Source organism: Camelus dromedarius, chromosome 1, assembly GCF_036321535.1.
Source record: "Camelus dromedarius isolate mCamDro1 chromosome 1, mCamDro1.pat, whole genome shotgun sequence".
Classification (NCBI taxonomy): Eukaryota; Metazoa; Chordata; class Mammalia; order Artiodactyla; family Camelidae; genus Camelus; species Camelus dromedarius.
Window position 1 is genome coordinate 51,244,178 of NC_087436.1, and position 27,047 is coordinate 51,271,224.

Below are 27,047 nucleotides of genomic sequence, written 5' to 3' on the forward strand. Positions count from 1 at the left end.
CTGTGTTTATTGTTTTCTCAAGTTCGGTTAGCATTCTTTTTACTACTGCTTTGAACTCTTTATCAAGTAAATTATTTACTTCTGTGTAACTGTTTTTTTTTCTTGTTCATTTGTTTGAAACATATTCCTCTGTCTCCTCATTTTATTTAACTTTCTCTGTTTCTGTGAAATTAGGTGAGACAGTTAACCTATCCTGGCCTTGAATTCATGTCCTCGTGTGGGAGTTTCCCTGTGCAGTCTGTGTACCTAGTGGCTTCGGTGCAAGGGCTAGACTTGAAGTGAGCCCAGGGTCTGCTGGCAGCTCCTGCCTTGGTGGGAGGTAGGGTTGGAAATAGAGGGGCCAGAGCCAGAGTTAGGTGCTAGCTGGGGCTTCTCCTTCCTCAGCTCAGCAGTTTTCTGAGGAGCTGGGCAGGGGCTCTGAGGAAGCTGGGTTTCTCCTGGGTGTGATGGAAGTCTCTGCCTTGGTTTGGAGGCATTGCCAGGGTCTGAGGTTTTGGGGCTGCACTACTGTTCTGGTTTCACTTTTCCCTCCCAGTGTGCATGCCTTAGTTAGAGGCTAGGTCGGAGCCAGAGGGGTTGCTTCACTCCTTCCAAATGTGCACAGCGAGGCACTCACCTGCCATGGTAGCCTCCGCCCTGGAGCTAATTTTGCTCCTCCTAACTGTGCACAAGGACATGCACCCTAGCAATGGCTGCCTCCATTGTGATCAGAGGCAGAGCCAGGGTCCAAGCTGGCTCTGTTCTCTCCACGTGTGCACTTTTGCTGGCCATGGCCGTCTCTGCCTTAGTGGGGTGCAGCACTGGTGCTACAGAAGCTGGAACAGGAGCCCTATGTGAGCTGGGGGCTGCACTGGCACAGTGCTGGCAAGTCAGCCAGGGTCCCAGGTGCTTTTCAGTCTCCTGCCTCTGCTCTGTGATGAGGAGTAAGCCAGTCTGTGTGTGCGGTCTTCAAGAGTAGAGTCTTAGTTTCTTACAGTCCCTGGTAAGCCCTGCTGCTTTTCAAACCAGCTAGTGGGGCTCGTCTTCCCAGCGTCAGACCCCAGGGCTGGGCTGCCTGATGTGTGGCTCGAACCTCTTGCTCCCAAGAAAGGATGCCCAAGCCTATAATAGCAGCCTCCTCTTCTGGGTCCCCCGGCAAGGGTGCGAGTCGTGACCGGATTGCTTCTCCTCCCTTGCTCCATACAGATCTTTCTTTACAGCCTTGGTTGTAGAAGAGCTGTTCTGCTAGTCCCCAGGTTGATTTTAGTGAGAGTTGCTATGTATGTAGTTGTAGTATTTCATATGTTCATGAGGGGAGGTGAACCCAGTGTCGTCCTACTGTACCATCTGGACCTTCCCCCTCCTGGGATTCAGTGATAACATCACCTTCGTAAAGATTATTTTTACTGTGTAAAGTACAGTCAGTTCTTAAACTTTTTTGGATCCTGGAATTCTTCAAATCTCTGATGAACGCGAGAGTGCCTGCCTCCACATACACCGGAAATAAACATACGCGCACACACTGTCTACAGTTAATCTCTGCTCCAACTCAGCTGGTTAACAGAACCTCCAGTTTTAATACTGCTTCTGGATCACATGACAGTGCCCCTGATAAGACAGCCTGGTCTTGCTGATTTGTAACACTGTTTTACACGTAAGTGTGCGTGGATGTGACCATCTGGGACACACAGCACAGATCCTTCCCCCAGCAATGCACTCTGATAATTTCACCACAGAGAGAGAATAAAGGTTGATTAATTCATTCAAACTGTGTTCTATGGAAAAAGGGTAATCTACAAAATGTTAACATCTTTTTCTAAGGAAAAAGAATGCTGTGTTCAAAAGGCTGAAGAAATGCTGCATACTGTGGTTGTACCCCAGAGGTTCACTTGAGGATATGAAAGACTCTGAAGTCCTGCAGTAAAGAAACCAGTGCAACTCTTTTTGACCCGGCTTCTCCTGTATTTTCAAACCACATACGCTTTTTTTTTTTTTTTTTTCATATTTGGATACTTCTAATTGGTATCACTTAGAATACACTTTTGGAAACGGTGACTACTTTCACTCATTTTTTTTGTGACTCTTATAACAGCTGCCCCTTGCCCCGGTGCCTCTTGACAGTGCTGGGGTTGCTCCAGCATCTGGGAGGGACAGCCAGGTCCCTGGCTGTTGCTCTGTCTTATGGTTCTTACTTTCACCCAGGCCAGATTCCAGGACTGTTGCCTTCTTCTGTCTACTGGTCCAATGTACTGAGACTGAGATGGAGCCCAGTTTTCTGTTTTTTATTCTAAAAGCTTTTGAAGATAATAGACAGGGATCAAATACACCCTTTGTAGTAATTACCTCCTATTTCATTTTCAGCAGTTTCTATTTCTTTCTCTTTTTTAAAGTTATTCCAGTCACTAGTTCAGTAACAGTTAAGACTAGAGCTTATCTGACTATAATCTCACTTTTCATTACCAGGTGGGTTTGAGAGGCAGAGTTTCAGGGATGAGCACCATTGTGGATGGCTCCAGGATCAGAGGCCCAGGTCCACTGTCACCAGCTCTGTGAGCACAGCACCCTGCCGGACCGCATCTGTAGGATGGTGATAGTAATGGCGCCTGCCTCATTGGTGCCACTACCTTGAAGCAGTTAATGTACACAATGGAATTAGAACAGGGCATGGTTATAATAGATGAGTGTTAAGAAAATTCAAAGTCAGTTGAATCTTGTGACCTGTCCACGACCTACCACACAGCAAGCACCCAAACATCAGCTGTTATTGCCATGATCATTGTTACTCTTTTGGTAATTTTATTGATTACATTCTCATTGTTTTGACTTACCTGATTCCAGAATGAAGATCAATTTGATATAAACTGATTATAGAAATTTAAATTCTAGTACCAAGGGTTCCTGTTATGGAATTGTTACGTTATTTGTTGTTGATTTTTAACAGCATGATTCCAGTAAGGAACAGACTATTTTCTTTCTTGCTTATTTGAAAGAATTTCCCTGCCAAACTGAACCAGAGGGTAGAAGAGCTACGCGTGTGGGGATGTGTCAGGTTGGATCTGAAAGAGCTTCAGGAAGGGAGAGGAAGTAATTACGTTACACCTTCTGGAAATGCACAATCAACAAGAAAGTCACATTTAATGGAAAAACAACCCGGTCCCTGTTCCTGTGTTTATTTTTTCACTCCTAACCATTTCATTACATTTTGCCACAGAGGCAAAATGAGGGTAACTTACATTTGCCACAGCTTCAATGTAAGTTACCCTCACAACCTAAATAAATGACTCAGAAAACTGAAGTAAGGCCTATATTGCCTGTTCTATGCTTATTTGTTCCTTTTAGGTTCTATCTTGCCTCCCTTACTGTGGAAATAGTTGCTTAACAGTTTTAAGTGTGAAACAGTTTGCAAGAATCCAGATTAGTTTCATCCTGAAAGGAGAAAAAGTTACCAATACCAATTTACATGTATTTGCATTGAACGTTTGTTATTTTCAGCAACCAGATATATAACATTTCCGTGGAGCAAAAAAGGGGAGCAGTTTAACTTGAAAGCAGGTGGGTTGAGGCCTATTGGGAAGTGTCTCCTGTCAGTAGGCTCTGGATATAGAGAAAGGGCCTCTGACCTTAACAAATCCTGTTCCATATTTGAAAGCAGTTTTCAGAATTTTTTTTTTTAAATAGTGGGTCTAATTCTTACACAAAATGTTATTTGGAGCCCAGATGTGAAAGAAGAGGCAAGAAAAATGGTTGGAGTGTGAGGACTTGGCTTCTCTTGCCCTCTTGTTCCTCCCATGATCATCTCTGGGAAATCTGAGAATTCCAGGTTTGAAAAGCACTAACATGTGGAATAAATGAATATATTTGTTAAATTTCTCACTCTATTATATTAGGTGAAATACTTAAGAATATATTTAAATTTTTGTATTTTTAACGAGCACTCTAGAAGAGGGGTTGGCAACTTTTTCTGTAAACAGCCAGATGGTAAATAGTTTGCACTTTGAGGGTCACAATGCAACACTGAGAATATGATGTAAATACTAATATACCAGGAGCAAGAACGAAAATTTCCATAAAATTTTTTTAAACAAAATTCAAAATATATAATTAGGATTATTGAGTACATACAAGTTTTGGTAATATAGGTTGGCTAATGGGAAGAATTGGATTTTTTAAAATAACATTTTGCTTAATTGGCATTCCAGGTAACATTCCTTATCATCAAATCGATTGCAAATGTTCACCTGTGAAAACAATTCTTAGCTCGTGGGATGTACAAAAATAGGTTTGGTCTGTGGGCCGTAGTTTGTCGATTCTTTCTCTAGAATAAGCCTCAACTGGAAAATAGTAATTAGGAGATTTCAATTAACCTTTAAAGTGCTTTCATTTTGTAGTGATAGCAATAAAACACCTTCTCGCTGCTCTTATATGAGCAATGCTCTTTCCCTTTGATGGTGAAATTTCAATACCCAGTGTTGTGATAGTTTCAGAAAAAGTGAATCTCATATATTCTCAGTGAGAGTCTTTTTGGGAAGAGAATTTGTCAAAAAGTGTCAAAAAATCTAAGAAAGCACACATGCACTTTGACCTAGTGATTCCACTTGTAGGAATTTAGCTCAATGAGGAGTATTTATGTGCGGTGTTATTTATGACAGGACTGCTCATCTTAGTGAAAATTTGGGCACATCCTAAATGCTTAGCAATAAAGGGATCTGTGAAATAACTTATTGCAGAGATGCAAAGAAGAGTATTAGAAAGACATTGAAAATTGTACTGTGAACCTTTATTGACACGGAAAGATTGTTTTAAAAAAGCAAGCTGAAGACATTATGCATAGTATGAGCCCATTGTTGAATAAAAAATTATGTGAAGCTTGCACGTAGAAAACCAAATGACTGTACACCAGAAATTGACACAACATTGTAAATTGACTATACTTCAATTTAGTATAAAAATTGTATAAAAATTATTTTAAAAGTATACAAAATTTTTTATAAATAAAAAGACAGTAAAAAATTTTTTTAAATGGTAAAATGTCGACAGTGCTTATTTGTGAGATAGGAATGTAGATCATTATTAGTAGTAACATAATAAGAAGTACAATTTCTTGAGCACTTAGCAACTGTAGGCACTCTGGGGATGCTTTACAGACATAATCTCGTGTGCTCTTCAGATCAAGTAGGAGTGCTAATTTCTACATCCAGGGGACATTGAGGTTTGGAGAAGTTAACTAACTTCCCCCTTTGACATAGCTAGAAATGGGGAGCCTGGGTTTTGTACTCAGACGTGTTTCATTCCAGAATTTGCACTGCTGTCTCACAATTCTCCTATTTTCTTCATGCTAATGGATATTTCCAATCTTGCTCTGAAGTATCAGCGGGTGTTTTCAAGAAAGTTGAAGATGAGATCATTAGGTGTAATTACATTAAAAACACTGAATTGCCATGTAGAAGATTTAAGCATTTCTTGACCCATAGCTGCTAATTCTGGGAACTCCCATCTGCCTGTCCTTGCTACTGGCCCATCGGGCTCCCATGAAGGCTTGGAAGGGCAGAAGTCATTATTCTAGGCTACTGCAAAGAATGGGCATTCCAGTTGTCTCTAAGTCTCTAACACCCAGCCAAGAAATATTTGTTCGCCTCCAAGGTAAAAAATAATCTTCCATATTTTAATGGTAAATTCCTTTTCTTCAGGAGACAGGCTGACTCTAAGAGCTTTACAGAGTCAGTGCAAGTAGTGGGAGTAATCGTCAGTTGGTGACCAAGAGACTTCCCCCCACTTCCCCAGTATACGCCCTCCTCCTTACCACATTCCCTCAAAAGTGACTAGGGATAGTGTTGGTCCAGGAGGGGATCGTTAACTTATTCAAATAAAAAATAAGTGCTTATTTAATAATGTGTCTACTAGAAATAAATTATTACCTGGATTTAAACTTCATCATTTTTTTCCTGTGAGCTAGGCTACAGATGCTGTAAAAATGATGGCCATTAAACTCCGACATTTTCCATTCACTGAACAAGATGAACTGTTCTTTCCCGCTAAATTGCTCTTTAAGATAATGAGTCCTGTCACCAAAGGTCTGTGATCATCTTGCCACTTTGGTCTGTGTGATTACTGGGTTATAGAGCACAGTCAACATGATCAATTTTTTTTCTGACCTGTTTTGTCACATCTTTTGTTCCCAGCTCCTTAAAAACAGGATGATGGGTAAATTCATCTTTCTTAGGAGTTGTGAAGAGCCATAGTTTTATTTATTGAATGCAGTTAAAATGGCCTGTTGTGAAATGATGCCAGATGCAGGGTCATCTAAAGCTCTTACAGGAGGCACATGAAAAATCTTGAAACACCGGTAAATTAAAAGTGATTACAAGTATCTATCTAGGTATTGAACTGGGAATTTAATGGTCATTATTGACTCAGAATCACTTTGGAGTAGGCAAAACTCAGGTTGTTTGGTGAAGATTAATAAATAGCTAAGTACAGTAATTGGATGTGGGGTGAAGGGTAGAGGGGACTAATATATAATGATAGCTCTGATTATTTTTTTAGTTCCCAGCTATTAATCCATTTATCTAACAAATATTTATTGAGGTCTACAGGCAATGAGCACACAGAGCTCAGCAGAGCAGACCCAATCTCTATTCCCATGGACCCTCGGTTTTCCCAGATGGATGCTGAGTATCTTGTCATGTGTGTGACTTGGAATCTTCCATAAATCATGAGGATGTAGAACTGTACCCCCCTCCCTGCCATAGACACATAACCATGACTTTGAACATGAAAGGGAGAAACCAGTGGAAAAAGTTGACTTTTCTAGCTGTATACAATTTAGATTAATTCATATTTTAAAAATCCTCCAATGAGATTGGCTCAGACTGAAGAAGGAGAACTACTCTAATAATTACTATTTTCATAATATCTTTAAGCTAGAGTTTTAATTTTCAAATGAAATGGCACCAAATGATGGCAGGTGCTGTAGAAGAGAGCAGGGCTATCCTTTCTGCTGGTTTTGCCAGAGATCATAGATGATGGCTCACTGTTTAAGTGAGTCCTCTTTGTTTAAGCAGATAATTTTTCCAATTCAGTGTATTTCTCATTATAAAAATAGCATTAAATAGAAGAACAATTTTCAAAGATAATGTTTTTAAAAGGGATGAAGAATAATTTCTTACTTTTCTCACTAATGAACATTTCCTTTATCAATTCTTTAAGGATCCTGGCCTGAAATCATGTATTTTTCCCAGTAATTTGCTCTTGACCTTCTTGGAGCTGAGTGTCAAAGTGATCCAGGTTGTTTGTCTTTTAGCAGTTCTTTTAAATTAATTTCTGTATTAGGAACAATTAGCCTCTGATTTCAGAAGCTTTGTTCTCTTATTGTGTGCACAGTTTCAGAGGAGAAAAAAAAAAGGAATTTATTCTGGAGGACAAGATGGCTGCAGGAGCTCCAAGAATCACCTCCTCATATTACAGTATTTGAAAGAAAGCGCTCCTTTGCTGTATTCATTTTCCTAGGGCTCTTTGCAGACCCCCTTCAGGTTCCTTGGTCTACGCTACACTAATCACTGCAGAGGGGAGGGAAGTGACTGTGTTTGGCTTTAAGTCAATCATGATTCATCCTTAGGGTCTGGAGAGTTCAGCTTCCTCTGTGGTCATGGCTTCTTGAAGAAGGATTGATGCAATTTGGTTTTCATTGGCACCAAGGGGAGCGAATGACTTTTGGGTAGGCAAGCTGTGCTACGTGCCAAAGTTGGTTTTGGCAAGTTAAGTTTATCAATTCTGGTAACATTTTCTCCCCCCTCTTATAGCTGTCAAAATTCTCACTTCACAGTATTCTGATTCTTCTTTTTTATTGAAGTATAGTTGATTTACAATATTGTGTTAATTTCAGGTGTACAGCAATGTGATTTAGTGATATATATATATATATTCTTTTTCAGCTTCTTTTCCATTATAGGTTATTACAAGGTATTGAATATAGTTCTCTATGCTATGCAGTAAGTCCTTGTTGTTTATTGATTCTTCTTCAGATTCTTGATTTGCTTATCAAATTCATTGTTTATAGATAAGTAAAACATCAAAAAATACATGATGATATATAATATTTTATTGTAATGATATTTTATTAAAGTGGATGTATTTTTAGAATTGCTACCTAAAATTTTGGGACCTCAGAAATGAAGCAAGGAAGGGAAGAAAAGCTTACAGTTTATTGCAAGGAAAAGAAAGTTATACACAAACTTCTCAGTCTCTTCAGGCTGTGGTAACTGGAGCATTTATATCTCTGTTTCTTCAGATGTGTCTTTCAAGGTAGTTGGATTATCTGAGATGAAAAGAGGTGAGAAAGCTGAAGGATAGTGTTATGGGCTAAACTGTATCCCCCCCACTCCAATTTGCATTTTGAAACCCCAACCACCAGTACCTCAGAATGAGACTGTGTTTGGAGATAGAATCCTGAAAGAAGTAATTAAGTTAAAATGAGGCCATTAAGGTGTACCCTAATTCAATCTGACTGGTGTCCTTCCAGAAAGAGATCAGGCACACAGAGAGACACCAGGGTTGTGTGTGCACGGAAGGAAGGCCACGTGAGGACACAGTGAGAAGGTGGCCGTCTGCAAGCCAAGGAGCGAGGCCTCGGAAGAACTCAAACCTGCTGACCCCGTGATCTCGGAGTTCAAGTTCTCAGCTTCCAGATCTGTGAGAAAATACATTTCTGTTGTTTAAGCCACCCCATCTGTGGTATTTTGTTATGGCAGCCCTAGTGAGTGAATATAGACAGTAATTAGCGCCACCTGCTAATGGAAACCTATGCAGTGCTGGGAACCGTACTAGGAGGCCTTTATGAACTCCATTTTAATGACTGAAAAACTGAGTCTCAAAGAGGTTAAACAATTTGTAAGTGGAAGAATGGGGAATCAGCACACTCTAAATATTTCCCAAAGACCTATGCAGCCTGGATAAAGTACATTCATTATATTCAATATTATATATATATAATATAATATATACATATAATTTGCACATATAAAGTACATTTATAAATTTATAAAAACATAAAAACTTGCTGAATTCTTCCTGTTCATTAGGCATAAGGTGCTAAGCACGTGATATGAGTTAGTGTGTTTAAGCCTCACCATGACATTATGACCATTGTCATTCCATATAACAGATAAGGCTCATAGACTTTGAGTCAGTTTCCTAGGATCACACAGGGACCACGGCCACGTGCTGGAGTCAGGACTGAAGCTTGGATAATCTCACCCTCGAGCATTCTTTGCTCTCCAGCATCTAAACTACTTTCTGTTTGGGTAGATCATCAGAAGGAAAGGTTTATGAAGGGAAAGCTTAAGTCAAAACGACACAGAGCACCCATAATAGAGGAGAAATGTAAAATTAATGATATGTTCATTGTTCAATGGATCTTGAAGAGATTTTTAAAAGACAATGTGAAATACTACTTATTATGAAACTAGTACATGCTTGGAAATATTTATTTACCCTTCCAGCACATAGATCAGTTTTTTAATCGATTAGTCAGTCAATGAAAAGATAAAGAAAAGAGACACAGGCAGTCCCTGAAATGGTATCATATTAACAGAGTGGCCAAGTGAAGTCCCCTTTTCCATAGAGATGTGCTATAATTAGGGCTCGAAGGATAAATACTCATTATCAAATAACTTACACGTGGGACCAAAATATTCCACAAACAGGCATATGCACCTGAATATAAACTTTAAAGATGTCTTAAAAGGAAGAATACGTATTTAGGTCTTGTAAAATGGGCATTGATATTATGTTCCTCCCCTCTCTTACCAATTTTATGTTTCAAAAAAGTGATAACAGGCACTTGGCATGTCACTGTGGCTAAGACGAGGAAGATTCAGTTGTTCCTGGTGATGGCAGGTGGTGTCTATGAAATCACTATGCAGCTATAAGTCTCGGTATTTTTTGCTAAATGCCAGCTGTGCCTCTCTTACACCTTATTTGAGTCACTGCCTGGAAACCAATGGCTGAATGGGAAATGCAGCGAGATGTGAAGCAGAGTGTTAATTAGTAGCAATGGATGGAAACTCACGGCTTGTGGAGAACTCAGTAACAGGACTGACTATAGGAATTCCTGTGCCTCTTGTAAAATAATCCTGATTTTTTGAGCTGTAAAATCCTTTCTTGGTTAATTTGAGTTTGATTTCTTTTGCCATTAGTAAATTATATGTAATATTGTCAGATGGTTTTGAACTAAAATCAATTCAGCTTTGAGAAATTTTGTATCATTCTTTGGTATAAATATCTAAGACCTCAAAAGCAGGAGATTGAAAATGACTTCTGATTTGCATTTATGAATAAACTTAGAAAGTATGTTAAACTATATCATGCCATAGAGATTTTTATACCACACACTAAAGGGTGGGGGTTGAAACGAGTGAGGTATTTTAAAAAATATACCTCACTGTCTTAAAAAGTGAAATACCAATAGATTAAGCAAGAAACCCTCTAAAATGCACATGCAGGGGCAGGGTAACGTTCTCAGCACTGCCAGGGAAGGAGAACTACTCACACTGGATTTTTGTCAAGATTAAAATGAGGACTTGGAAAACGTTTTATGATGGCTAGCTCAGACTTTTTAATTTGACTCTTACACTTTCTCCAGATATTTACACCACAATGGCTGACTGGTGTCACCCTACTGTCATCAAGATGGCCCTTATGCTGCTGGCAGTCACATCACGTCACCCAAGACCCTTCCCTCCTCAGTCTCCAGGACCACGACATTGTCTCCACCCTGATCCCTCTCCTCAAACCTCCAAAACCCTTTCAACTTCCCACTTCTTATAGAGAAGCGTATTTCCTGATTCACTGAGGAAAAAAAGCCAATAACAAGGACTTGCATAAGCAGCCACAACCACTTCTAGACAGCTCTGTGCATCTGCTTTCTCTCCTGATCATATATATAGGTGAACAATTTTCTATTAAAGAAAAAGATTCTGAAAAGATTCTAATGCCTCCGATTGCCTACTAGACCTCACCCCTTCTCCTCTATCCAAGGACATTGCTCAGCAATTCTTCCCTCCTGTCCTTTGTCATCCAGTTGAGCCTTTCCACTTGAATATTCTCTTAGACTTCAAGTATTCTTTAAAGTCTCATATTTAAAAAAAAACAAAAAGGCAAAAAGAAAAAGTCCCTTTTCATGATCTCACATTTCTTTCAGTTATCACCCCATTTTTTTAACCTCCTCTTTAGAGGTAAGGCCTTGAAATGAAATTTTTATAGTTGTTTTCTCCAATTCTTCTTATCCTATTCTCCCCTGAATTCAATAAAATCAGGATTTTGATCCCACAAGTACATCTAACTGCTCTCGCCAAGATCGGCACTCACGTGCACATTGTGAAAGCTCACAGTCAGTTCCCAGTCCTCATGGTGCTGATCTCCACGCACTTGACATTGCTGATCATTCCCACCTCTTTGAAATGTGTTCACTGCTTGGCTTCAAGGTCATGCCTACTACCTCGCTGGCCACTCCTCAGTCCCTTTGATGGTGCCCACTCAGTTCTGACCTTTAAATCTTGAAGTGCAGCCTTATTTAGACATTGAATTTCCCTTTTCTATTTACACTGACTCCCTAGGGAATAGAATCCAGATTGGTAATCCACACATTTACACCTCCAGCCTAGATACCCCTTCTGAACTTCAGGTTCGTAGACCCAATTATCTACTTGACTTTGCTTCCTGGATGTCTAACAGATGACTTAATGCTAACATGTCCCAACCCCTGCTTCTCTCAGTCTTCCACATCCAGGAAAAGGCAGCTCCATCTTGTCAATTTTTCAGGGTTAAAAAACCGTGACTTTGTCTTGATCCAACATTTGATTCTTTCTTAAATCCTTTTGGCTCTGCCTTGAATTTTTTTCTTACCACCACAGCTGCCATTCTAGCCTTACCTAGCATCGTTTCACCCCTCAAATACTGGAATGCCTTCTGCCTGGCCTCTCTTCTTCTGTTGTTTTTTCTCTGACAGTCTATTCTCAATTCAGATGCCAGAATGATCCTTGTAAACATAAGTCAATCAATCCATATAATTTCTCTGTGCAAAATCTTCCTGTAGCTTCTTCCCATCTCATTTGGAATAAAATTCAAGGGTCATGATACATGCCTCTTGTGCGTGAGGTCTCACCTCATCTTCTGCTACTCTTTCCCTCATTCGCTCCCTTCCAGCCACACTGACCTAGGGGATGTTTCTCTGACAAGCCAAGTGTGCTTCTGCCTCAGGGCTTTTGCACTTGCTGTTTCTTCTGCCTTGAACATGTCCCCCCAATAATTGTGAGACTCATTCCCCATCATGTTCAGATTTTTGCTCAAATATCACTTTCCTTTTTAAGGTCTCCTCATATCAATTATTAAAACCTGCAACCATCTCATTTCTTTATACTTTTTTGGTAGCACTTTTCACCATCTGACATGGTAGCTATTTTACTAGTTTTTATTGTCTGTCTTCCTTCCTAGAATGTAAGCTCTAGGATGGCGGGGGCCTTTGACTCCTTTAACTCCAGCCCATAGAGCACTACTTGCACTCAATAGGTACTTAGTAAACATACGAATTTCTGAATGTATGAATACAATTGGGTGGGCACTGAAATGTAACTTGTATAATTTTTCAGAAGGTATGAAAAAAATTAGTGATTTACAGCATTAGGTTTCTGTCTTTTAACATAAGAATTCTGTCTTATCAAAAGTAAAAAATGTTCTTTATGCTAATTAGATAGGTCTTACTATAACTGGTAAGGTGATAGAGGAAATAAAATGAAATGAGTAAAGCCAAAGTTTACACTTTTCGTTGTGAATTTACAGCTGTTTTTCCAAAATAGATTTTTGTTCTGTTTCACTTCAGTGGTATTGAAAACTTCTCTCTCTCTCTTTTTTTTTTTTTTTTTTTTTGTCTCACAAATGGACTATCTCTACAGGTCATCTGTAGAAAAGTGGAATCTGTCACATTTATAAATGATCTTTTGAATGCCAACACAAACAGCAAAGTTAGCTAAAGTTAGATTTTTGAGTAACTCCCAAGATCTAAATGAAGGGTTTCCAAGTGTGGGGTGCATAAGGACCTCCAGGAGCTGCTTGTTCAATACAGCTTCCCTGCTCCCCGCCAGGCCGGCTCTGCTAGGACCTCTGGTGCCCTGGGAATCTGCTGTAACAGTGCCCCCAGGGATTCTGATGCCAAGCTCCGTGGGCCTGGCTTTGAGATGTGCTGCTCTGATCATTCAAAAGATGTTCAGTATCTTTCCTAGAAATCAAGCAAAGGCTATGGTAAGAAGAAAAGTATCATGAATTTCACTCCTGTGGAGACCAGTTACCCTGCTATGAATCGTGGCTTGTTGCAAGCTGCCCCCATCCCCAGGATGCTGCCTTGCATATGTGTTAGAGCATAGAAGGTGGGGAGCATGAGTGATTTCAACTAACCTCTGCTTGATCAATATTAACCTATTACCCTTACTGATGAGACAGTTCTAAGGAAATGTCACGTCACTGTAGGTGGTTGCAGTCACCTCCTGGCTACGTCTGCTGACTTGTGACCTCCACTCCACAAATGGCTACATTTTGGTGGGGCGGGGGGAGATCTTAGTGCTTTTGTCTCCTTGCTCTTTTCTTTATCCTAAGGGAATTGGGTGATTAAAAGGGTCAGAGTATGATACACTGTTACCATGGAGACCAGAAGCTACTCAGCTCCTGTACTGTTTTTTTTTTTTCCCCTCTCTAACCAGCTGTTATTCCACCAGAATAAAGGATTTTTACCAAGTGGAAATATGAGCCCTTGAAATCTTTCCCTGTAGCTCCAGTTTGTGTGAGAGAGGAATGCCACCAAATGCTTTTCATTATTCTGAGACAATGTGCTAAGAAAATGTTGGGTTTAGAGTGGTGAAATTTCCTGTCTCTGTGGTGTTTGGTTTCTGGACTTGTAGTTATTTTGTTTTAAGCTTTTGGTTAGCATATTATAATCACGAGTGGGAAGACATGGTGTGCTTTTAATACACTCACCTCCTGCTTTGAGAGGAGAGGGAAATGTTGGCAATTGCAAATTATTCATAAAATTCTATCTATCCCTTTGAGTACCGACTATATCCAAGCATGCTTCTAAGTGCTTTACATGTATTATTTTATGGAACTTTACATCAAACTGTGAGGTGGTTTCTGTTCTGTCCATTTCACAGGGTAGAAAACTTAAACACCTGGAGCTTACATGACTTGTGCATGCAGGCTTTCTAGTGATGAAACTAGAAGAAGATCCCGGCACAGAGCCCCCACTTGGGCTATGATCACTGCTCCAGAGAGGCTACTGCTGAATCGACTGTATTGTGACAGTGCTATGTTATGACTATAATTTAGGTCATGCCCATGTCAGATGTGAGTGGGCTAGTCACAACGCTAAACCAACAGTTATTTCAGTAAGTTGTAAAGTATCCTAGAATTAGGGTGCAGCTGACACCCCAGGTGCCTGCCCCAGTCTCCAGGCCCCGCTCCGATTTCAGCAGCAGACGGTGGACGCGTCTCCCATAGTTCAGACTTGACTCAACACAGCCAACCTCCACCTGAAGCCCAGCTATCTGTCTGTCTGTGCTTCACCCCAGAGTCATCTCTGACACTCTAGGAGCTGCTAGTGTTGTGCAGAGAGCAGCCAGAAAGCGCCAGAGAATTCACTGCTCAGGGACAACTCTCACTCGGGGTGGGGGGGCATGGGGCACGAGTGCATAAACGCTCCAGCCTCCTGTTGTCAGCTGGATAATTCTAAAAGGCATTCTATATGCTTCTCAGAGGCCCTGGTGAAATCGAGGATCCATCCTGGAGGAATCCCTCTGCTATCTCAAAGACACAACTTACAGTGGTTTTTCCTTTCTCCTGTCTTACTCTTCCCTCGGGCTCCTGCATCCTGGGATAACTTCCTAAGTAAACCACCTGCTCCCAAGTCTGCGTCTCAGGCTCTGATTTCTGAGAGAACTCAAACTAAGAACCAGAGTCACTGATCAGCGTTCAAAACTGTGATGACCATGCAGCGCTGAGCTTTCAGCCACCAAGGATGCAGTCAAGCCTGCGTGGTCAGGACACACTTGTGTGTGGTTGGATACTGGTTTCGTCACTTAACCTACCTTACAACACTGTCAGTTAATCATATATTCTGGACCTCAGTAATGTCAAATGGAAAAATGGGGAAAATACTACTGCTTCATCGGATTGTTGTGAGCTCGCTCAGGACCCTGACGTCCAAGTCGTGGTGTGATCCTTGGCCCACCTCTAGACTCCCCACCCCACCAAGACCAGGTGTTGGGTGATGCTAAGTTGGGTAGAAGGAAGAGTGTGAGATTGTCCTGAAATCTGTGTGTGGCAAACGAGCACTCAGAATACACGGTTCTCTTCTGGGAGAATAAGGTGAACTAAATGTTGGCGAGAGATCTCTGCTCATAAAATGTGGCAGAGGATTATGGGACAATGCTTTCTCAATGTTCCTATAAGAAATTTTATAAAAAATGTCTGCTCTCCTCCATTCCCCTTAGAGGAAAGAACTATGAGTTTACTGTAACATATAGAAAACCACGGGGACTCAAAAAATGCAAAAAGCTTTGATTTAAATTATACCTCCATTTACTAAAATGCTTCTACTTTATTAAAATTTCTGCCTCTTGCTGTTAGAAAGATGTTACAGAGGTTGGGAGCAGAAAGTGGGTGAGTGTGGACTGCCTCTAGAGTTGCCATGGAAACAGGTGGTACAACCAATCAGTGAAGAGATAACGTGTTCATCCCGGAAGTTTTCAAATTGCCCCCAAAGGGCATCTGACTGTATAAGTGACCTGTGTAACCATAGCTGGTAAGCTGGTGCTCTGTGCCCGCTGACAGCCCCAAATCTCTGGCAGGGTAAAAGCAGCTTATCTTGCACACACAGCTCTATAGCTCTGAAGATAATAGAAGTTATCTGTGCCGCAGTTTCTCCTTCTGCTTTTGCAAATAGCAAGAGAGACAGTGGGGATGGCAATAATGACTTACATGTGTATTGCTCTTCCCACATTTCCCAGGAGTTTTATGTTCATTGATCCACGTGGTCCTGTAAGATGGGCAGCCTTGGCCTTACTCTCCCCGTCTCACAGAGGAGAACACTGAGGCACCGGGGATTTGCTCAAGGTCAAATGATAAAATAAGTAGTTGAAATGAGACTAGATTCCTGAACTCTTTGTATAACTTTAAAAAATCTATTTATTTATTTTATTGACGTATAGTCAGTTACAATGTGTCAGTTTCTGGTGTACAGCATAATGTTTCAGTCATACATATACACACATACATTCCTTTTCATATTCTTTTTCATTATAGGTTACTACAAGGTATTGAATATAGTCTCCTGTGCTATACAGAAGAAATTTGTTTCTAATCTATTTTATGTATAGTAGTTAGTATTTGCACATCTCCAACTCCCAATTTATCCCTTCCCACCCTCTTTGTGTGACTTTTTCCTTTCTGCTCAGGCACAGCCCAGAGACATACTGGAAGAGAATAAAAGACCTCGCTGTCTTGGAACTTGGAAGAAGCCCTGACGGCACTACTGGGAGCTGGGGTTGAAGCGCTGTGCGTGGGTCCCCCTCCTCTCCATGCTGACCTCCATTTCCGCCCTTACCTAAACCTAATTCTTTTTCTGCAGCACAGTTTTTCTCCATTAAAACTTTCTGAAGTTAACTTATAGCCACATATGTATCTTTCTTGAATTCCCACACTACTTTTTGTCAGATTAACCCATATGGTACTTCAGTATTGTGATTTATAAGAAATACATGTTTGGTCATTCAGGTGACCAAAGTATATTCCTCATATATATTTGGTCTTTGTCCATGGCATTAGGAACTGATAAACTGGAAGGTAATAGTGGATACAATCAGTATAAGAACACAGACACAGATAACTCATAAAATTGTAATAAAATGCATGTGTTTGGAGAAGTGTAATAAATCCTTAGTTGTAATTGTTATTCCTTTCATATTTACTACATATGTTGTAATATGTTATTCCTTTCATATTTACAACAAAGCTGCAAAGCAGATATTATCCCATTTTTTAATAGAAGGGAAAATTGAGACATAAAATGTATTTAGTCACACCAGCTGCTTAGACCATCCCAAGGTCAAACAGCTGGTGTTATGGAAAGGATTTGAAGTCAGTTTTAACCCCAAATCCTATTGATTAAAACGTTGTACCAGATTACTTCATCCTTGGGATTCATACTTTTACTTTCCATTTGTTCTTACCTACTGTTTGAAAGTATAAAATAGGAAGTAGAGTTATTTGATCAAAATGAAGGAAAGTAATTATCCATCAAAGTGACTTAAGTTTGCATCTGTGTATTGTACTGGCCTAGATGTTAGGAAAAAACCCTGCCTCTAGCAGCCCGTGCCTGAAAACACCGGCACGTCTCAGTCTTTGTATTTCCCGTGATCCTTGTGTGCCAGACTTGGGTTTTACCTGAGTGTCATGCTCACGTTTGATTGATGAAATCTGGCTTATACTTTAAGATTCACTTTGAATACTACCACTTCCAAGAATCTTTTCGAGATCACCTCAAAAGAAAATTTCTTCCTTTTTTATACTCACAGTATTTTGTCAATGTTTTATGTATGCATTGGAGTTTCTATACCTGACTCTCAGGCAAGGGTTTCTAGAAGGCAGGGTCATATGTTGTACATGATTTTACCCATCATGATGCCTTGCCTGGAGTCTTATGCATGATAAGTGTACGATGGACATTTGCTGAAATGAGATCAAGCACCATCCCTTTGTTAAAAATCCCTTTTTAGCTTTGCCTTTTGATGGAGAAAATTCTATTCTGAATTTAAGTTTTGCTTTGAGCTATCTTTCTCCAAGGGATTCTAGAAAAGAAATACTTAAAAATAAAAGAGATAGGTAGGGAAAATGCCTTGATCGATTAGACAGTTTAAGCCTCCCAGCCTCTTCCAAGTTTGCCTCTAAATTCGTATTATCAATTTTTTTGGCTTTCATAGTAAATCAGACTAGATATTTATTAAAATCTTAACTTCTAATGCTTAGGTTTTACTCCTGCAGGAAGGCACACTGCTGTGTTACTAAGTGTTAGTAAGGGCAGTGCACAGTCACCTTGTGAAAATTAAATGATCTTTTATGAAAAATGAATAGGATCCCAGGCCCAGAAGAGACTGTGTTAATTCATTCCATTTGTTTATTTACTTCTTTAAAGCCATTTTAGAAAGAAGATAATCTAATTCCAAAGAACCAAAGATTTTACATGTTGTAAACAATGACAAAAATATTGATCTTCATAATACTAGTGTTCTAAAAATTAAGGAAAAAACTTCTTTCCCTTTGTTAAAATTGGAATATTTCTTTGTTCATTCATTAATTAAAATGTTTTCTTTGTTTATTTCCTGTGTTTTCTCTTCAAGGCAGCTTTGAACTTTTATGGTGTCTTCTCTTCCATATTGGTTGCAATCAGTTCAATGCTCTAAAACACAGTTGGTCTCAGATCTTTTGGTTGATCATTCCCCTGAAGTCTTTCTTTTGAAGGAGGCATTGGAACGACATTCCTGCTATTCAAAGAAATCATACTTGCTGGTGTGCAGTTACATTGGTGAGTACCTGCGACAACTTATGCTATCCACAAACCTGTAACTGCACATCTCACTCCAGTTATCACGTTACAGGTAGGATGACTGTAAATTTGGACACTTCATAATAATACTAACAGTTACCATCTTGTAGGTAAAGTTAATGATGTGGTATGTTTTCTAAGAAAAAGTGCTTGTGCTCATCTAACACTCGAGTCCTCCAAGTTTCCACTTCTCTAAGGTACCTCTTATGTTTCAAATACAAGGCTCTGTGTTGTTGACCCATCAACTGATGATCGTCATGACCGAGGTGCGCTGGCAGAATCACAGGTGTTCCACACTGTAATGATCCACTGTGTCATTTGCTGCCCTCGAACAAGCACCAAGGAAGGAGGAAGCATAAAGGAGACCAAAGTAACTTTGACAAGAAGACACTAGCAGGGCCAATGGAGATAAGATGGTATTTGGGGGTATGTACAACTTTAACTGCTTTATTGAAAATTAAATACTTTTGAGGTCTTTTGAGAGAGTGTGTGGACAGGTTTTTAACAATAGGTCAAGGAGAGAAAGAAAGGATTTTACGGTTCCTGGGAGAACTAAATAGACAGGAATAAGAAATCATTTAATTAGCATTTAATCCATACATACACTGAAACCTGGAAACAGTATTCTGTTGTAGAACAAAATGGGTCCCCATTCACTTTCCAGAAGTTTGAAAAGGTAAAGCATTGCATTTTTAGAGAATTCATTGATTGACTTGCCCTCCGCTTCCCTTCCTTCCCTTTCTCTGCCCCTGGGGTGGCCCTTTCTTCAGGGTGATGGGAAAGGCTGGGAGGAGAGAGCAAGTCCAGCAGGGAGCTTCCTGATTGTCCCAAACCTTGGCTCAAAGCATGTCCGGGCTCCCTGAGCAGCTGGGAATTCCTTCCAAGCAAACTGGATCAGACCAGAGGTGACACTGAGGATGGGAATTGATATGACTTCTCAGCATACCGTCAGCAAGAGAAGCCAGAGGGTCAAAGAGTGCCCTCTCAAGGTGACAGGCTTGAGTTGTCACATATAAACAGAGTGACTGCATTTCTTGCCCTTTTGATTTATTGTCCAAACCGGGACATATTTGAGAGTGAAAAGAGGAACTATTAGTGATGAAGTCAAGACAACAGTTTTAAACCATTCCCAGCGAACCAGGATACAGGATCAACTTACACACCAATCACGTTCTCTTTTCTCTTGTTATTCTATGTCTGGAGCACAGATCTGTCCACTTCCTCTCCAGATTTTTCACTAAGGGAAAGCTAACTAGACCATCTAAATACTTAGCACCTACTTACTGCTTGCTACATCTGCTTGTGGCTTTTCTCATTATAATGCTGTGCGGTTGGGAATTTCCTATTGTTAAGCAACTAGAAATGGAGTCTTCTCAGTGCAGTTTTAACTGTACTTGGTCAGATTCCCACTGTCTTCTTATTTTTTCTCACTTTCAATGTTGAAAGAAGACAATACAAACCATGTCACAGTTCTACAGGTTTTTCTCTTCACGCTGTTTCTCTCCAACTCCAAATTATGGCTGGCCAGTATATTTTACCTGATTTTAATAATTTAACTTGCTTCGTTCCTTCCAGGTAAAGTTGATGTTTTTCCTCTTTTCCTATAATAAGGTTTTACTTTCTGATTAACTTACCGGTCAATCTTATTTAAAAAAAATTGTTGCTTCCTAGTTCTTTGCTTTACTAAGTTTTTCTGTTTCATGTATTAAAAATGCAAAGTCATCTAATTTTCTATATTTTAGATGCTAACTTTTGAGTGTATAAACTATTTTAACAATTTAATAAAACTTGGACTCAGAAAACTTGCCTTGTTGGCTGCAGAGTATTAGTAATATTTTGAGAAACTCCATACTTTTCAGGATGAAAGTAAAGAGTTTTTTTAAAATGCATTTCACATCTATTAAGTACTAGAATCTCATATGAAATTTGTTTTTGCCTCAAAGATGTAAGGATTTTGAATAAAATATGAATAATTCCAAAATCACTTGTATACTAAGGTTGACCTAAAACAAATAGACTGCCAATTATTTCTCCAGCAAAAATGGATATACTCGAGATCAGCATAGACTTGCATTTGGGGTCTGCAGTCATGGTGAGCCACGTGCAACTCCCTTCACCGCAAGGGAAGAACACTTTATAGAAAGGAAAGGGAAGGTGGGAAGGCTGTAGTAAACAGAGTCCACCGCCTTTCCTTGTCAGAAGAGGAGTCTTTCTTCTTCCTCTTGGGCTCTGCTATCGTTGTAGGGTGTGAGAGCTCCCCCATCTGGTCTCCTGACTCTGAGTTTTTTCTTTTACTTTTTTTTAATTAAAATTTTTTTATTTACTTAATTTTTTTTAGTGATAGTACTGGGGATTGAACCCAGGACCTCGTGCATGTTAAACGTGGGCTCTACCACTGAGCTATACCCCCACTCTGAATTTTTAACAATTATTTACACCAGTAAAACCAAAGTGAAAGGTTCTAAGAAAACAAAAATCAAAAATGGCAGTTGTACTTAAGATTATGTGCTTATTCATGCAGTTTTTCTTGTTTGCTTTCTTTTTATACCTACTATTGAATATAGGTAAGTCATTTTATTTTGTCTTACTATTGTCAAATCTTGAAGCTCATAATATTTGACATGAATAAAAACAGGTTATCATACCTTCTCTTCATCTGTTACACCTACACTTATTTTTATACCAGGAAATTGTGAAAATGATGTATTGGGTGAGAAGTACTTTCAGAAAGATGGAGCAAGGATCTCCAAAACCCTATTTCTCCACAAAAAGCAAAAAGAACACTGGCAAAAATGATCAAAATCAACTTTTTCAGAACTCTGAAAATTAAGTAAAGGCTTGTAAGAGCTTGAAGAGCCTTTATTCAACTGAAACTTGGTAAGAACAGTGAGCTTTGTGGATTTTTAATTTGCCCTGTCCCATCCTTCTCTCTCCAGCTCCCGCTCTAGTTGCAAGGTTGCTAGTTCTCAACAATTTCAAAGTACTGTCACTATGTGACCTGTCTTTAGTTTGCTTACCAGCTGCCAGGCCACACAGCAATGGGTAGTTAGGAAACCCTAAGCCTGGCTGCGGTGCAGAGAGACACACAGGAGGCCCAGATCCCTCTGAGCCTTCCTCTTGTCAGTTTGTCATGGGGTGACCATTCTTGCAAAGGAACAGTGTGAGGACAGAGGTAGCATCCTTAACACCCTCTTGAGGGCTGTCTTCCTCCTTCCCATTGAGTTAAGGCCCCGGGCTCACACCCTTCCTCTGAGGCATCCATCATTAGCTGGGCTGTTTCACATTCCTTCTTTCTAGGAGCGAAAATAAAACATTTTATGTTTGAAAACATTATTAAAAACACCACAAAGTTAAAAATGACATCAGATACAAGGACCAAACAAACAATTAAAAATAAGTGAACAGAATCTCAGAGAAATGAGGACTGTAGCAGATACTGTATGTGGTTGGCTCACTCAGTATTCTTTCTGACCTGCTTTTGCCTTGCCTTCCTCTACCGTGAGGGTCTGGGAAGCCAAAAACCTACCATCAAGATGGCCTTGCAACTTCTTTATCCAACTATCTGTTGATGGACATTGAGGTTGCTTCCATGTCTTGGCTATTGTAAATAGTGCTGCTATGAACATTAGGGTGCGGGTATCTTTTCAAATTAGACTTTCTCTGGATATATGCCCAGGATACAATGGAATACTACTCAGCTATAAAAAAATCAAAATAATGGCATTGGCAGCAACATGGATGGACCTAGAGATTATCATATTAAGTGAAGTAAGTCAGACAGAGAAAGACAAATATCATATGATATCACTTATACATGAAATCTAAAAAAAAGGACACACATGAACTTATCTACAAAACAGAAACAGACTCAACAGACATGGAAAATATACTTATAGTTACCAAAGGGGAAAGGAGGGGAAGGATAAATTTGGAGTTTAGGACTAGCAGATACAAACTACTATACACAAAATAGATAAACAACAAGGTCTTATTGTATAGCACAGGGAGCTATATTCAATATCTTATAATAATCCATAATGAAAAAGAATATGAAAAGATATATATATATATATATATATATATATATATATATATATATATGTATATGTATATGTATAACTGAATCACTATGCTGTATACCAGACAGTAACACAACATTGTACATCAACTAAACTTCAGTTGCAAAAAAGATGGCCTTGCAGCTTGAGGTGGCTACACAGCACAATGGTCGATAATGAGATAGAAGTCTGCTGAGGATTTCTGGGAAAGTCTTTGCCTGATAAAGGTAGTGCTTCTTCTTCCATCTCCTTGCCCTCCCTTCTGCCTGCTGCCTGCTTCCTGCTGCCTGCTGCAAGACGGCTGGAAGGCATTTATCATCTGGCCACCATGAAGGAAAGACACTGGGAAGGAGAGACCTTGACCCTAACACTCTGAACTGCCAGCAACCACTTACTTTCAAACCTCTTGCTATTTGTGAAAAATAAACAGCTTAATTTGTTTAAGCCACTACTTAATCAGATTTTCTGTGACATCTAGTTAAAGTAATTCCCAAAAATGTAGATAGGAAATTGGATGCATGAAGCAGAAGACAGTCACATATACAATTTGACTGGAAATACTTAATAGTTGAAATCTGAAAAATATAATAGCTGAAATAAAGACCTCCATAGAGGGGTTAAGTAGCTGAATAGATATGATGGAAGATAAGTTAGGGAGCTGGAAGGTGAGGTCCAGGACCTTTCTTGAAAGGTGTCAGAAAGGGATAAAGAGATGGACCATATAACAAAAAATTAAGAATTATGGAAAATAGAAGTAGCATCAATAGCTGAACAAGTGGTGTTTCAGGTGGCAAGACAAACAGTGAACAGAGAGAAGGAAATAACTGAAAAAAATTATGAATAAGACTTCCTTAAACTAAGGAAAAGTATTCACACACTGAATGGACAGATTTCAGGCCGTGTGAAACAGAGTAGAGAAATGATAACTTATACCCATGCATGTGATGTGAAATGTAAGAAAAACTAAGTCTAAAAGAAAAATTCCAATAGCTTCCAGAGATTAAAAGCAGATCTTTTTCCTCTAACAAAAAATTCATTGTTATCAGATTGTACAATAGCAATGTTGGATCATGGAATACTATTTTCAGAGTGTTGAATAAGAAGACATTTGAATCTAGAATTTTTCCCAGCTGGATTATAATTTAAATGCACAGAAAAAAATTCATGACATGCACAATGCTTCAGAAGATTTACCACACAATGAGTCTTTTAAAAAATACTCTAAGAGCAAGAGTCAGAAAGCTGTGGGCTGTGGGCCAAAACTGGTTCCCCCAGTGTTTTCACCAATAACATTTTATTGGGACACAGTGCCACTCATTCGCTTATGTATAATCTATGGCTTCTTTCCTGTTCTGATGGCAGACCTGAGTAGTTAATGACAGACTGGACCATCTACAAGCCTAAGATATTTGTTATCAGGTCCTTTGCAGAAAAGTTTGTCTCCTCCTGCTCCAGGACAAAGCACTCAAGCAAGAAGAGAAACAAATCTAGGGTGCTTTGAGATGAGGGAAGTTAGCATGAGTAACTAACTTGGTAAGGTTTCCTGTTTAAATTAACAAAGGATGAAGAGAAGCTAAACTATATCCCAAACAATCCAGACCTAAAGCATTTTACGTGATGCCCGTATGCTTGTGGAGGGACCAGAGGAGGCAGGTTAATGCTGAAGCTTTCGCCTTGTTCAGGCAGCACTACAGCAGACAGGGCTTCATGTCTGTGCTGCATGATGACATCACACCAAAGACGCATCATTTACATTACATAAACATCTTAGACAGATCATTAGGGCCTGCGTTCTGGCCCTCACATCACTGTCTTAATGGCCAATGCGTGGAGTGGAGACCTGAGTCGAATGGGCCCCTTGGATATGATGCCTGAGCTGCGGAGAGGAGCACATGTGTGCCTTCAGGGAGGCAGGGCTGCTGCTCACCAGGGCTCCAGAAAACCCCCAGGCTGATTTAAAACATTTTTTTCCTCAAGAAGGGTTGCCCTTCTCTAATTCACACACAATTGCTAGCTGTGAGTTGGCCCTTGACATTTTAAAAGGGAACAATTTAGCTCTGGATAGGCTTAAAATGTTAGGAAAAAGTAAACAGATATGTGTTATCAGTAAATTAGTGATAACCACCGGAAGTGTAGAAATAAACCAGCTAAAAAATAATCTATTCATCCAATGGAAGATAGGAAAGGAGAGAGTGGGAAATAAGAGAATATGCAAAAGGAATGTACAATAGTCTATCAGGAAGAAATCCAAATGCAACAGTAATTACAATAAATATAAATGCATAAAACTGATCCAAAGACATAGATGCTCAGATTAGATTTTAAAATGACGATTGTTAGGCAAGAGAATCAAATAACTATCTCCATGGAAACATTGACATGACATGGTAGTTGTCAAGTGATAGTTATTACTGGTTTTTTTTCCTGTATAAAGTTAATTATTCAGAATCAAAGCAATATCTAATATCCTGGAGTCAGAGGTAGGCATCCTAAGGTTTTTTCTTCCAATTAATGATTTGTTCCAGCAGTGACTCTTCTCAGCAAAGTCTTAATATGATCGAGTGATAGAAAAGAAAACTCTTACGATAATTTTTAAGAGAATCTTCTATATGGAAAAATGTTCTGCCTTACTAAAAGTAAAACTTAATTAAACAATACCAAATATCATAACTTTGGAAATGGAATTTTGATTAACTTGCTCAGAACCAAATTTGTCAGAAAAGAGCTGTCAGCTGTGATATGAGGATGATTAAAATGAGTGTGTAGTCACAGAAAAATTCACAGTCTCACATATTTTGCAAAAGAGTTGACTAGTTCTTGATGAAGAACAGAGAAGCTATGATTCAATGAGTCCTTTATTACATGACTGCTTGTTAAAAGTATTGGTTGATTTCTTCCATAAACTCAATTTTTTTCTAGTTAATTTTTTGTCATTAGGTGGCAAACTACTGAATATGATGTAGTACTGTTCCACACAGCAGGAACTGAAAATTTCCCCTGTTTCTATGATTAAAAACTACATAAAAAAGAATGGGAGCACACATTGGGCAATATATAATTGGAGAATAATTATGAATTTCCAGTAGCAATAAGCACTTAGTTTTAAAAATGTATCTTAGTGCTAAATGTAAAGTCATACAGAGGGCACATTCTGCTTTTCTGGACCTGGTGAAACAAAAGCCATTCTGAACAGTACTTACTGAGATTGATTACCACTTTTGTCCTTCACAATGTTGTCTAATATCTTAGAATGTGTACCCTGCAGAGCTACAAAATTTCCACTCTTTTGCTACACCTGGAGTGGTAAAGGGAGAGAAAGATAACCTTCAGGGAACAGTCACATTATAATAGTAACCATTATGTATTCTGTTCATCTGCAAATGTTTTCTACAATTAAATTATAAAACCTCCAAATATCCCAATGCCATGAAACTTTATAACTAGAGAAATAGAAAAAAAAAAGTTTAATGAGTTTACAAAAGGCATTTAACTAGGAGCCAGATCAAGCCATTTCTGTTGGTTACCACAATCAAAATGGTAAAAGAAAGACATATCATCTGAGACTACAGAAGAATTTGGGAACCAAATTTGTTAGACTTGGGTCTATAGTCAACACTTTGTGTCTGATAAGGAGTTAAATTAAACCTAGGGAAATTGCAGGACTGGAGAGAGGAAATAGAAAAGACTGGCTGGTGAGGGCAGAGCATCTGGTGAGTTAAACTTTATGTAGAACTGGGAAGAGAGGAGAAATCATGAGGCCCTCTGTGATATGATTAGCACGTTAGAGAGGTGCTGGGAGAGGACGTCATTAGAACCACTCTAGAATCCATGCTAAGTTCATTGATAGAACTTCATGACAATATTTCCAAAGCCCTGGGGGATATAGTTCTCTCTCCATATTTGTGCTTTAAGAAGATCACTTTGGAGAAATTTGAAGAATGACTTGGAAAGGAGAATGGGCCAGAAGTTAGGATGCTTTGGAGTAAACCAGGCAAGAGATGGAGGTGGTCCAGATAAATCGCTGGGAGAACAGAGTTAGGGTGACAGGAGTTGATGATTGATCAGATACTGTAAGAAAAGAAGAAGAAGGCAGAGTTGATGATTTGGGCAGCTGGTGGGTGATGATACCATTCTTTGAGACAAGGGAAGTTGAAAGGAGACTACAATTGCATGAGAGTACATATATAGAATTTTAGGCTTACCTTGTGCCTGAATTGCCTTCTGTTTCAAGGATTCGAACTCTTCCTTCTTCACATTGCACAGTTTGGTTATTTCAAGACTTCCATCATTATTTGCTTATTTTCTCTTTCTCTCCTTGTGATGTATTGTGATTTTATTCCATTGACGTATATCGTGGGTCAAATCTT

The 27,047-nt window shown here is 39.3% G+C and overlaps 1 long non-coding RNA gene across 1 annotated transcript; it reads left to right on the plus strand.

The window, feature by feature from the left end:
* Positions 1 to 18,421: 18,421 nt before the first annotated feature.
* On the plus strand, positions 18,422 to 21,494 carry LOC105089556 (uncharacterized). The gene is made up of 3 exons (XR_004141992.2): positions 18,422 to 18,601; positions 18,845 to 19,048; positions 21,309 to 21,494. It is a non-coding gene; the product is annotated as an uncharacterized LOC105089556 (long non-coding RNA).
* The last annotated feature ends 5,553 nt before the right edge of the window (positions 21,495 to 27,047 follow it).